The sequence below is a fragment of the Lontra canadensis genome, unplaced genomic scaffold, assembly GCF_010015895.1.
Source record: "Lontra canadensis isolate GAN:19392208 unplaced genomic scaffold, GSC_riverotter_1.0 scaffold135, whole genome shotgun sequence".
Classification (NCBI taxonomy): Eukaryota; Metazoa; Chordata; class Mammalia; order Carnivora; family Mustelidae; genus Lontra; species Lontra canadensis.
In genome coordinates, this window is record NW_022631129.1 from 1,842,925 (window position 1) to 1,854,503 (window position 11,579).

The 11,579-nt window shown below is 36.7% G+C and overlaps 1 protein-coding gene across 3 annotated transcripts in view; it reads right to left on the reverse strand.

The window, feature by feature from the left end:
- GABRG3 (gamma-aminobutyric acid type A receptor subunit gamma3) overlaps nucleotides 1-11,579 on the reverse strand; it is a 614,083-nt gene that overhangs the window by 362,038 nt on the left and 240,466 nt on the right. The gene's annotated exons all lie outside the window — the stretch shown is intronic.

Here is an 11,579-nt window from a genome sequence, read left to right on the forward strand (position 1 = left end):
AACGCAGAGCATGTATAAGCCACAGAACAGTGGTAAATCCCAGAGGGCTGCCTGGATATTAGTGTGGAGTCGTAACTGGCTATGAAGGAGTTCAGTTTCTTCAGTCATTTTAGTAAAAAACAAAATAAAATAAAAACTTTAACCTGGAAATTCCAACACCCTAAAACACTTAAATCTTTACAATTCTATGACAAGACTGAGTTAGTGCCAGGCATATTTTCTACCTACTGTGATGTAAAAACTTAGCCTCTGGGCTCAGCCTTCTCTTAAATTTCTCCTCACAATGACCTTTTACCTCCATTGTCTATTATCAACCATTTGCCTGCTAATAGAAGTAATATGCCAAAACCAAGTGCCCTAATTCCTGAACTTTGAGTTCCCCTTTGAAAAGAAAGCACAGCTCCTAGGCATTATGGAAGAGCACAGGAAGAGAGGAAGGCAGAGTAATTGCTTTTCATCTACTCCTAGTTGTTTGCTGACAAACAGTCTGTTTATCTTTTCACATCAAGAGAAGAGGTGGCTAATTGTTTTACTGTCAAACAGGAAAATGTCCCTAGTGATATCAAAAACTCCATGCTCAGGGTGTCTGTGTGGCTCAATTGGTTGGACTGCCTTTTGCTCAGGTCATGATCCTGGAGTTCCTGGATCTAGTCCACCTCTGACCCTCACCTACCTGGTGCGCTCTCTTTCTCATTCTTTCTCAAATAAATAAATAAAATCTTAAACACACATACACACATACACACACACACGTGAATGAAAGAGGACATGTCCAAAATAGGAACTCTCTCTGCAGGTCTAAATGAGGGCCCTTATACACATAAAATGTGTGATCTGCAGACAATTTCAAAAGTCAAATATACTGTAGTTGGGAAGGATGGAAGGAGGGCTAAGGAAGGAATTAACTGTCCCTTATATAAAAGGTTTACTTTGAATGCATTTCTTAACATTGGATAGTGAAAATTTTTTCAATAAAATCTTAAATACGATTACTCAAACCTCTGCCCAAGGTACCTCCCCATTAAAAAAAAATATTAAAGTAGAATTTTAAAACAAAATAAAACCAAAAATAAATAGTCCATATGCATCCTGTTCCTTACTTGCACTCACTTACTTCTCTGCAGGAAGGTAGGATCACCAGCCCACACCTCAGTTTCCCCTATAGCTTGGAAATCTGTGCCCCAGTTGTATCCATGACAGGAGTAATTCTCAAAATTGGATAAGCAAGACTCTGAACTTTTTTATTGCATTCCAATCTCCTAGGATCCTGTGTTCCTATTTGCATGTAATTCACATTAAGAGAACATCGATTCTACTTCTTTTTTTTTTTTTAGACTTTATTTATTTATTTGACAAATAGAGATCACAAGTAGGCAGAGAGGCAGGAGAGGCAGGCAGAGAGAGAGAGAGGAGGAAGCAGGCTCCCTGCTGAGCAGAGAGCCCCACGCGGGGCTCGATCCCAGGACCCTGAGATCATGACCTGAGCCGAAGGCAGAGGCTTAACCCACTGCGCCACCCAGGTGCCCCTCGACTCTACTTCTTACATGTTTTCCTCCACCTTCCTTCTTTCCAAACCTCTAGTACACTTCTTCAAAGAGTTTATGGACTCTGGTGGAAATAACACAGACAAGAAACACCTTAGGTTAGTGCAAATAACAAGACTCTCTCCTTGACCAAACTTTAGCCACATTCCTCTGAGCTCTCTTCTCAACTATACCTCAACCTTGGTCTTCTGTATCTGTCCTATCCTTGCTGGGCCTGCCTAGCATAGTTTTAGCAATAATTCTGCTAAGTCCTTTTTGCTGGAATCCCCCCACTCTTTGTATCTGATCATTTCTTCTATCTCATCAAGTTCCTCATCCCCATCTATGATGTAGAAATCCTGAATTGCTGTCAGCAAGAATCCTGTTAGGTCAGTCAGTTGAGAATCCCTCCATCCTTGATACCTAACCAAGTTTCTCTTAGTAATTTTCCCTCCACTGAACCCCTGACTCTGTACATTGACTATAAATTCCCACTTGTCCAACAGGTATTTGGATTTGAGTTCAGCCTCTCTCCCCAATTGCAATAGTCTTGAATAAAATCTGTCCTGCTATTTTTAACAAGTGCCTCGTGAACAATTTCTCTTTAACACATCACAGATTGGCCTGTTCTACCATGAAATTGCTGCACTGTAGGATAGCTTCCAACTTGGGTTACCCACTTCCCAAGGTTTGGGGACTTGGGTCAACTGGGGATAAGGCGAAATGAGAGTATTTGAAGAGGTCTCTGGGCCCCTTTCAAGACCACTGTCCTCCATCTTATATTATGATTTTCTGCTGTAGATTTCATTTAAGGGGAAAAAAGTAAAAGTACTAAAAATTGCTGCATGAGTTATGTGATTTCTAAACCTATTGGTAGATTATTAAAAACTTTTGGAGTATGGACGTATGCTATGAATTTTATTTCCATTGTTAAAACTACTTATAGTAATATATGTATGTGACAGAAATAAAATAGTGCAAACTAAGTAAAACATTCATCCTTCTCCCCGACCCCCATACCTAACTCCTTGAGGCTCTCATATACCTGTGGTGTTCCTTCTCATGGGTTTTTCCTGTTATCAAGTAAATTTTGCCAGTTTTTTTTTAAATAATTTTTAATGGCCTCATATAATATACATGGCTCTACAATGAAATTTTTTCCTATTTTAAATTGTGAATAAAATATGCTTTCAAAAGAATGTATAAAAATATATTAAGTGTAGCAGTTCTTTTTTATGCAAACTCTCATATTAAGACTTCTTAGATTAAGAAGTAGAATGTTGTAGGGGCATCAATCCCTTGTGTGTCCAGATCTCTCTTCTGAAGGTATTCACTACTTTAAATTTGTGCTAATAGTTCTCTTACATGCACTGTAGGCTTACTACTTCTCTATGCAATTCCAAGTAACAAAATTGTAATTTCAAGTAACAAAGTGTTGTATTTTTCACTTGGCAATCCTCAGTTGCTCATGAGGTTGAGGATGTTTCAAATTTTTATTGACTATTTACATTTTCTGTGAAATACCTATTAAATTTCTTTGCCTATCATTATCATGGGTTGTTTGCCATTTTCTGTTTTATAGGAATCCATTATATATTGTTCTTTTGTTTATTTAATTTTGTATGGTTTGACCACCCTCATCCATTTCATCTACTACCTTACACCTCTGGCAATTACCCATCTGTTCTTTGTATCTATGAGTTTTTGTGGTGTTTTTATTTGTTTGTTTTGTTTTTGTTTTTTAGATTAAACATAAAAGTGAAATCATATAGTATTTTTTTCTCTGTCTGACTTATTTCACTTTATATAATACCTTTAAGGCCATCTGTTTTCTCACAAATGAATAGATTTTCTTCATTTTTTATGGTGAATTATATATATATATATATATATATATATATATATATGAAATGGGATGGATATACATATATCCATCCCATTTTCTTTACTCATTCCTTGATCAAAACCACAATGAGATACCAATTCACATCCACTGTAATGGCTTTATGCTTTTTTAAGATTTATTTATTGATTTGAGAAGTGGGGGGCAAGGGCAGAGGGAAAAGGAGAGAAAGAACCTCAAGCAGACTTTCTGGTGAGCACAGAGCCCAACACAGAGCTCGAGCTGAAACCAAGAGTCAATCATTCAACTCACTGAGTCACCCAGGTGCCCCTATAATTTTTTTTTAAGTGGAAAATGACAACTGTTGATGATGATGTGGAGAAGTTGGAGCCCTTGTACTTTGGCTAATCGGAATATAAAATGGTGTAGTCATTTTATGAAATAGTTTGACAATAGTTTGGCAGTTCCTTAATGGGTTAAACAGAGTTCTCATATTGCAAAGCAATTCCTCTTCAAGTTATATATCCAAAATAATTGAAAACAGATATACAACAAAATACTTGTTCACAAATGCTCAGCAGTACTCTTTATGACAGTAGAAAAAGTGAAAACAACCTTAATGTCCACCAATGGTTGAATGGATCCAAATGTGGCATATTTGTACAATGGAATATTATTCATTTTAAAAAGGAATTAACTACTTCTAATCTATGAGCAAAAACTATCTTTCAATTTATTTGTGTCTTCTTCAATATCTTTCATCAATATCTTATAGTTTTCAGGTATAGGTGTTTCAACTTTCATTAAATTTAGTCCTAGATATTTTTTTCTTCTTGATGCAATTGTAAATGGGATTGTTTTCTTAATTTATTAATTTCTTAATAAGAATAATTTTGTTATTAGTATATAGACATGCAACAGATTTTTGTATATTGACTTTCTATCCCTCAACTTTACTGTTTGCTTATTAGTTCTGACAGTTTTTCAGTAAAGTCTTTAGGGTTTTCTATATCATGCCATCTGCAAATAGTGACATTTTTATTTCTTCCTTTCTGATTTAGATATCTTTTATTTCTTTTTTTCTGTATGATTGTCCTGGCTAGGACTTCTGATACTATTATGAATAAACAGGGTGAGAATGGACAACATTGTCTTATCCCTGATCTTACAGGAACATTTTCAGCATTATAGGTTTTCACTATTGAGTATGGTATTAGCTGTGGGCTTGTCATATATGGCCTTCATTATGTTGAGTTATATTCCTGCTATACCCACCTTGTTGAGAGTTTTTTATCATTAGTGGATGTTGAATGTTATCAAATATTTTTTGGCATCTGCTCAGATGCTCATATGATTTTTATCCTTCATTTTGTTAATGTATTTCATCACATTGATTTATTTGTGATGTTAAATCATCCTTGCATCCCCAAAGTACATCCCACTTGATCACGGTATGTGATCTTTTAAATGTATTATTAAATTCAGTTTGCTAATATTGTGTTGAGGGTTTTTGCATCTATGTTCATTGAGGCTATGGGCCTGTAATTTTCTTTGGTGTCCTTATCTGGTTTTGGTATGAGGGCAATGCAGTCCTCATAAAATAATTTTGGAAGTTTTACCTCCTCTTCTATTTTTTGAAAGGTCTGACAAAGATTGATATTAATTCATCATTAAATGCTTGGTGGAATTCACTATTAAAGCCATCTAGTCCGAGATTTTTTTCTGCAAGGAAGATTTTACATACTCTTAGTATTTGTCCTATTGGATTACTATGTAATAAAATGGAAATTCATAATTTTAACCCATCTAAGTATGTATATAACCTAACGATCCATTAAAATGTATATGTATATAGGCATAGAAAGATTTTTAATATATATATACCAATTATTTTTATTTGTTTTTGTGTGTATATATAGATATAGATATATCAAATCAACAAATTATCAAGCAGCATTTATTATAAATCCTCATTCACTCTCCATAATCTGAAATTCTACTTTTGTTGTGTTTCTAGAACCCATCCATAAAGAGATCTATACATCAGTCTGTTTCTGCTCCTTTGGTCTACTTATGCATTTCTACACCAATCCTATATACCATAATTACTAGTGCTTGATAACAAGTCTTGATAAATGTCAGGGCAAGGCCACCAAATGATTTTTACCCTCTGTAGCAGAGTTTTGACTGTTCTAGGCATGGCATTTCATGAAAGATTTAATATCAATGTCTACTCAAAAACCCATTGAGATTTCCTCAGGGCCACAATGTATGTTGGTCACTGTCATCTATACAATATTAAGTCTAACTATCTGTGAAATGTTTCATTTCCTCACTTATTTAGGCCGAGGTCTTCTTAAATGTCTTAAATCAATTTATTATTCTCTGTTAGGATCTGTCCCATTTTCTTTAGATTTATTCCCAGGTACTTTATATATTTTTGCTCCAACTGTAAATGTGTCCTGTAGAAAATTCCACTTGCTCTTTCTTACTGCTACATAGAAATAAATTAGATTTTCATTAACTTTGTTTATACCTATGAAGCTTCAGCTATGTGGTTCACTCTACACTACATTAGCAGATTAAAGGAAAGTAATCTTCTTACTGAATAATTTCATTAATTAGTAGTATCACTGATACTACTAATTAATGAAATTATTCAGTACAATCATTAGTGTTACTCTAACAAAAAAAAATATTTTCTTTTTTATAAAGCTCTCCATTTCAGAGCTTCTCTTTAGCCATTGTTTGACCTAGAATCTCTGAATTATAAACTCTGAATTACATTTAATATATGCTTTACAACCATAATAAAAGTTCATAGATTGGTTGCACATTTATAGCTTAACATGCAAACTAATCTATATTGAGTTTTTAACATGCAAAATCACATCATCTGAAAATTGTTTGTGCCCTTATTCCAAGTTTTGTAATTTCCTTTCTTGCATAAATGTTCTGGCTAGGGCGTCTAGTACAATATTGAGGATTACTGTTCACAGACATCCTTGTTTCGTCTCTCATCTCAAAGAGAAAGCTCTCAGTGTTTCATCCTTCACTATGACTTTTGCTATATATTTTTCCAATTACTTAGGTTTAAGAAGATTACTTTTATATGTTTTCTAATTCCTAAGTATCAATATTGTCACTTTATTCAGTGGAAAATGGAATGTGTCATCCAAAAGTACATCAAAGACATATTGTATAATAAAACAGTTCAAAGTGTAACCTTAAAGAAGAACCAAGTACTATTTCTCCTGACTCCATGAATTGGCTTTGAGGGCCTGCTGCTGAGATCACTACAGCACCTGGATTCTGTTGTGGGCTGGTGTCCCTGGGGGAGCTCAATATTTCCCTCTTTGTGAGCTTAATTTTCAAGAAGCTTAGAGAAGATTCTTGGCATGATGGCAGCATTCTAAGAAGGCAGGCTCCCACATACAGCACATACCAAGGCCCTACCTTGTCAGGTTTGCTTAGGACTAAGTGGTCAGGGACCACAGGACTCAGTCCAGAATCAATGTAGAAGGAACTACGTCCTTGGATATACAAGGCTGGATTCTCAAGGGTCATTAACATAACCATCAAACACAGCAAGTGTGCACGGAGTGGTCTGCATGACAGAGTGGATATTTTAAACCATTTTCCATTTGAAACTAGCAACAGAGCTCTGGCATCCCCGCAGAAATAAAATCAGAGGCACATGCTCTGGTAAACAGAAGTTCTGTGTTTACAAAAGATTGGTGTGGACTCCCCGAGTGATTTGTCAAGAAGCTCTCCATTTCAGAGCTTCTCTTTAGCCATTGTTTGACCTAGAATCTATAGTATCAAACTTGGTAAGAAGGGAAACTTTAAAAATGGTATAAAAAGTGTCATGCCAACATGAATTGTGGTTGATAGAGAACATCATTAAGGAAAATATAATTAAAAAACCCTTCAAATTTGTGTTTCTAGAGTTCTCACAGAGAAAAATGTCCCAGCAGCAGCACCTGTAGGTTAAATATGACTCTATCATGGTTTTATCACCTCACTATCCCAGGCAAGGAACATTGCGGCACACTGGAGAGTAGAGGACAGGAAGCCTAGGGCTACTGTCGAGGAAGCCCACTTAAATTCTAGGCAGCTGAGGCTCTTCCACAAGACCAGTGAGGCATACGCTTCAGCACTTCACTCCCACTGGCCACTTCTGACAGCCTCTAGGACTGCAGCACTGTGCCCCCATAGGCACAAGCTTCATGCAAGTTGTCTTATTTCCTTGAGGTGGGGGAAAGTTTTATAAGTTGCATGCCTGACATAACGTGGATCCTACCTGGAGTGTAGGATACATCTTTATGGTCCAAGGGAAGCAGAAAAGTGATTCACAACAAATATGAACCTCGAGTGGAAGACACAATTGAAAATGTCACAAAATGATGCAAAACATGTTCATCAGGAAGACTGTGACTGCCAGCACATTTTTTACCCAATCCAGGGGAAAGGTTTTACCTCAGTGGACAATGACGTTAGATTGCTTTTCAAAGGAATCAAGTATCAAAATATCAAGAACTATCTCTTTAGTTCTTGCTTGTTCTCCCTTTGAATTTAATATCTTAATCTGAATTAACATATAACTGATAAATATATCCTCTCTATTGTGTTCTTTTGTCACATACAATGTCATTTGCTGTGTTCATATAGGAAAGAGAAATTGGTATTTTTTTTCTAAACCAAACCTGAGGAAGACAAAATTCCTACACACACCACAGCTTTCCACATGCTAATTTGAAGAAATAAGTCTAAACTGAACCATGATTTATGAGGATAAGTACATAATTTCACAAATATACTGAGTCATGTGGAGTTAAATGCCAGACTGTCAGGTAAGCCAGCAGTCAGCCATAGCCAGCTAAGAATACCTGCAGATTTGATGGGCCATGGGGGGTGGCCATCAATTCATGTCTCTCAAAGCCAAGTTCCATCTCCTGTGTAGGAGCAAAGACAATAAATATATCTGTTTTTGTAGCATCATTTTGGAAAAATTTAGGGACATTATGTTTTATTTCTTTGAACAAATGTAAATATAATTTAAATTACAATGTAAAATTTGTGTAAGTGTCTAAGACAAAAAAAAAAAAATAGAGCTTCCAGTGGAAGCCTCTTAGAGTAATAACTAGACTCCCCAGGGATATGAAGGTCACTTTCTCTGCCACTGTATGAGGAGAAAGGAGACCAGAACATGCTTCCTACCAAGTAAAGAGACTACAAATGTGGCTGTTTGTCAGATCACAGAGGGACATTTTCATCATCTCCCTGCTGACCCAACATTGTCCCTTCTTTCTCTCATGCTGGCCAATTCTTGGTGGGATTACAGCTGAGGGCTGAGTTTACAGCTGCTCTCAAAGAGGACCTGAACATTCCAGTGGCTGGAGTTCAGGTAACCTCTCTTGGAGTCCTAGAGGCGGGCATTAATGATGCAAGTATTCTTTGGACTGGGTCGCTTTGCCTCTTAGTTGTTGGATCATTCACAAAGGAACTCCACTGTACATGGGTCAGAATATTTATTGATCAATAATCTGAAAACTTCAAAATAAAGGCTTTAAAATTGGCCAAATACAGAATCCTCTAAAGGAACCACCAACTTAGTAATTAGAAGATGATGACTCCAAATCACATTATCCCAGCACCACAACCCAGCAGCTCCGTAACTCAGAATATAGTGAGTTCCAGAACCAAGAATGTATCCTTCCTTCCCAGCATTAACATTGGAGGAAATGGAGGCTAAAGACACAGCTCTGAAGCAGCCTACTTGTTATGGAGCAGGCAGAGAGCTAAGCTTTAAGTATACTAATACACCTAATCCTTATAGCAACCCTAGGAAGAAGGTCTTTCTATTTTATATGAGAAGACTGAGGCCCAGAGAAGCTAAATACATGTGAAAAGGTCACACAGCAAGAATATGACAAGGCTGACATTTGGACCCAGGAACATGATGCAGAGCCACACCCTTGCCCATGTGTTATAGATGAGACAATGGGAAGTCTCCTTGGGGAGAATGTGGGCTTCCGAAAGTTTTTTGTTTTGTTTTGCATTTTACATAATAATAATCTTTCTTAATACATTATCCCATCAACCTAATGTCAAGAACCAAACAGAATAGAATTAGAACTAAATATTTCTAAATAATTTCTGGTTTCCTTTTTAATATAATTATAGAATTTTATTCCTTATTTTTTAAATCTTCTCAGACTAATGAAGAAGGAAAGAAAGAAAAAAGGACGAGCAAAGGAAAGAAAGACAGGAATATTCCTCTCTAAAGTTCTATGGTCTCGAGTTGCATGGTTCATAATATGTAAAGAGGGAGATGTCATACTGTAAATGTAAATCACTTTACTTATTTAATGGTATAAAATAATTTTCATAGAATGCTAATTTCATATTACATCTAACAGCGTCACAGTTTATAAGAAACATTAAAAAGAATGAATAGGGGAAAAATTAACCCCATAGTTAGTCAAGCTATCTAGTGGTTTCTATAGGTGTCTAGTGTATTTTGTAGAAAAATATTAAAGAAGTGGGTTCACTATTTATATAAACTACTATGGACCGAATGATTGTATCCCTCAAAACTCATGTGTTGGAATTCTAATCTCCAATGTGATGATATTTGGAGGTGAGGCCTTTGAGATAAAATTAGGGTTAGATGAGGTCATGTGGATAGTGCCTCCAGGATGAGATTAATGCCCTCATGAAAAGAGCAAGAGACAGAAAATCTTTCTCTGAGGAGACAGAGTAAGAAGAAGCTGGTCTGTAAACCAGGAACAGGTTTTCATCAGAACTCAACCATGCCAGCACCCTGATCTCAGACTTCCAGCTTCTAGAACCGTGAGAAATAATTGATAAAGTCATCAAGTCTATGGTATCTTGTTATAGCAGCACAAACTGACTGAGACACACACCCTATTCCACTTCTATATGCTTGATTTTAAGGTTTAGCTAAATAAAAGAGAAATTTGAAGAAAAAGGAAGCCTAACAAATAGATGTTTGGGTACAAGGCAAAGATAAACACAATCCATCACCCAGCAGCCCCATCTCTTTGTCCCAGCCTGAGAAGAAAGGCTCCCACATTTCCAGGCAAACACCACCCAGTGGGATAAGTGTAGCTTCCCACACAACCTCACCTCTGATTACTTCTTCTCAATCCAGGCTCTCATCTCTCCCACTCCAGGGACAGAGCCACTGCAGAGTGAGGGAATCATTCAAATGGACAGATGTTCACAGAGGAAATGTCTGCTTCCACCTGTGTTTTCTCTGCAGCATACCCAGGAGAGCACAGCCCCTCTTAACTGACACAGGCTCCCCAGAGGTCGCTGGGTCAAAAGTAAAGAAGCAAGTTTCTCATCAACTCATTTCCTTTAGAGATGTAAGTAGAAGAGAGTTAGCTCAATCACCATGGACCTAACTATTGTATCTTATTTCAGAGGAAATATTTAAGACACTGTATCATTTTTCCACTGAATTGTCTGTGAGTAAAAGTAATTTTGACTCTTTATGTCATCAAACAAAAGAGAATAATAGCCTTTCCTCTTTCATCTATGTCTCCTTGCCTCCTGGCCCCAAGTCAAGGTTGACTGATCATAAACAGAATGTCTAGGGTTTCAGCACTTATAATGTGACCTGGCAGGAGAAAAGCTGCCTCAATTTACACCTAGAATAGAGAATCACCCCTGGTGTACTCCGGGTCTCCTCTTCAGTCCAGCACACTGTTAAACTATCCTTTCACCCTCCAGAACAATTCACCAAGATCTGTGGTCTCCATCCAGTAAGTGGACATGTGCAAACTCTGTACAGAAGACCTGGAATGAGGAAGGTGGACCCAGGCAAAATGGCAGCTGCTTGGACCACACTTGCCTCCACTAGATTTCAGACCAGAGGCATGAGGAAAATGGGTCACTTTAAGTACCTACTAAATTTAATGTAAATCAAATTCACTTTCTGTTATTTTACTGAGTTATTTTAAGTTTGAAGAATCTGTCCTCAATTTATATTCCAGGTGGTTACATGCTATTTTCAAGACCGCAAAGTTAGACTGAATTATGACATACAGAATTTCCTGCAATGAAATTGGATTTTACTCCATTTAACATAGCACAATTATTATAAAGTGATATTTCCATTTTCTCTGAGAAAATTAATCTAAAATTGTCTCACTTTTTATATCATTTTCACATATTAAAAATTT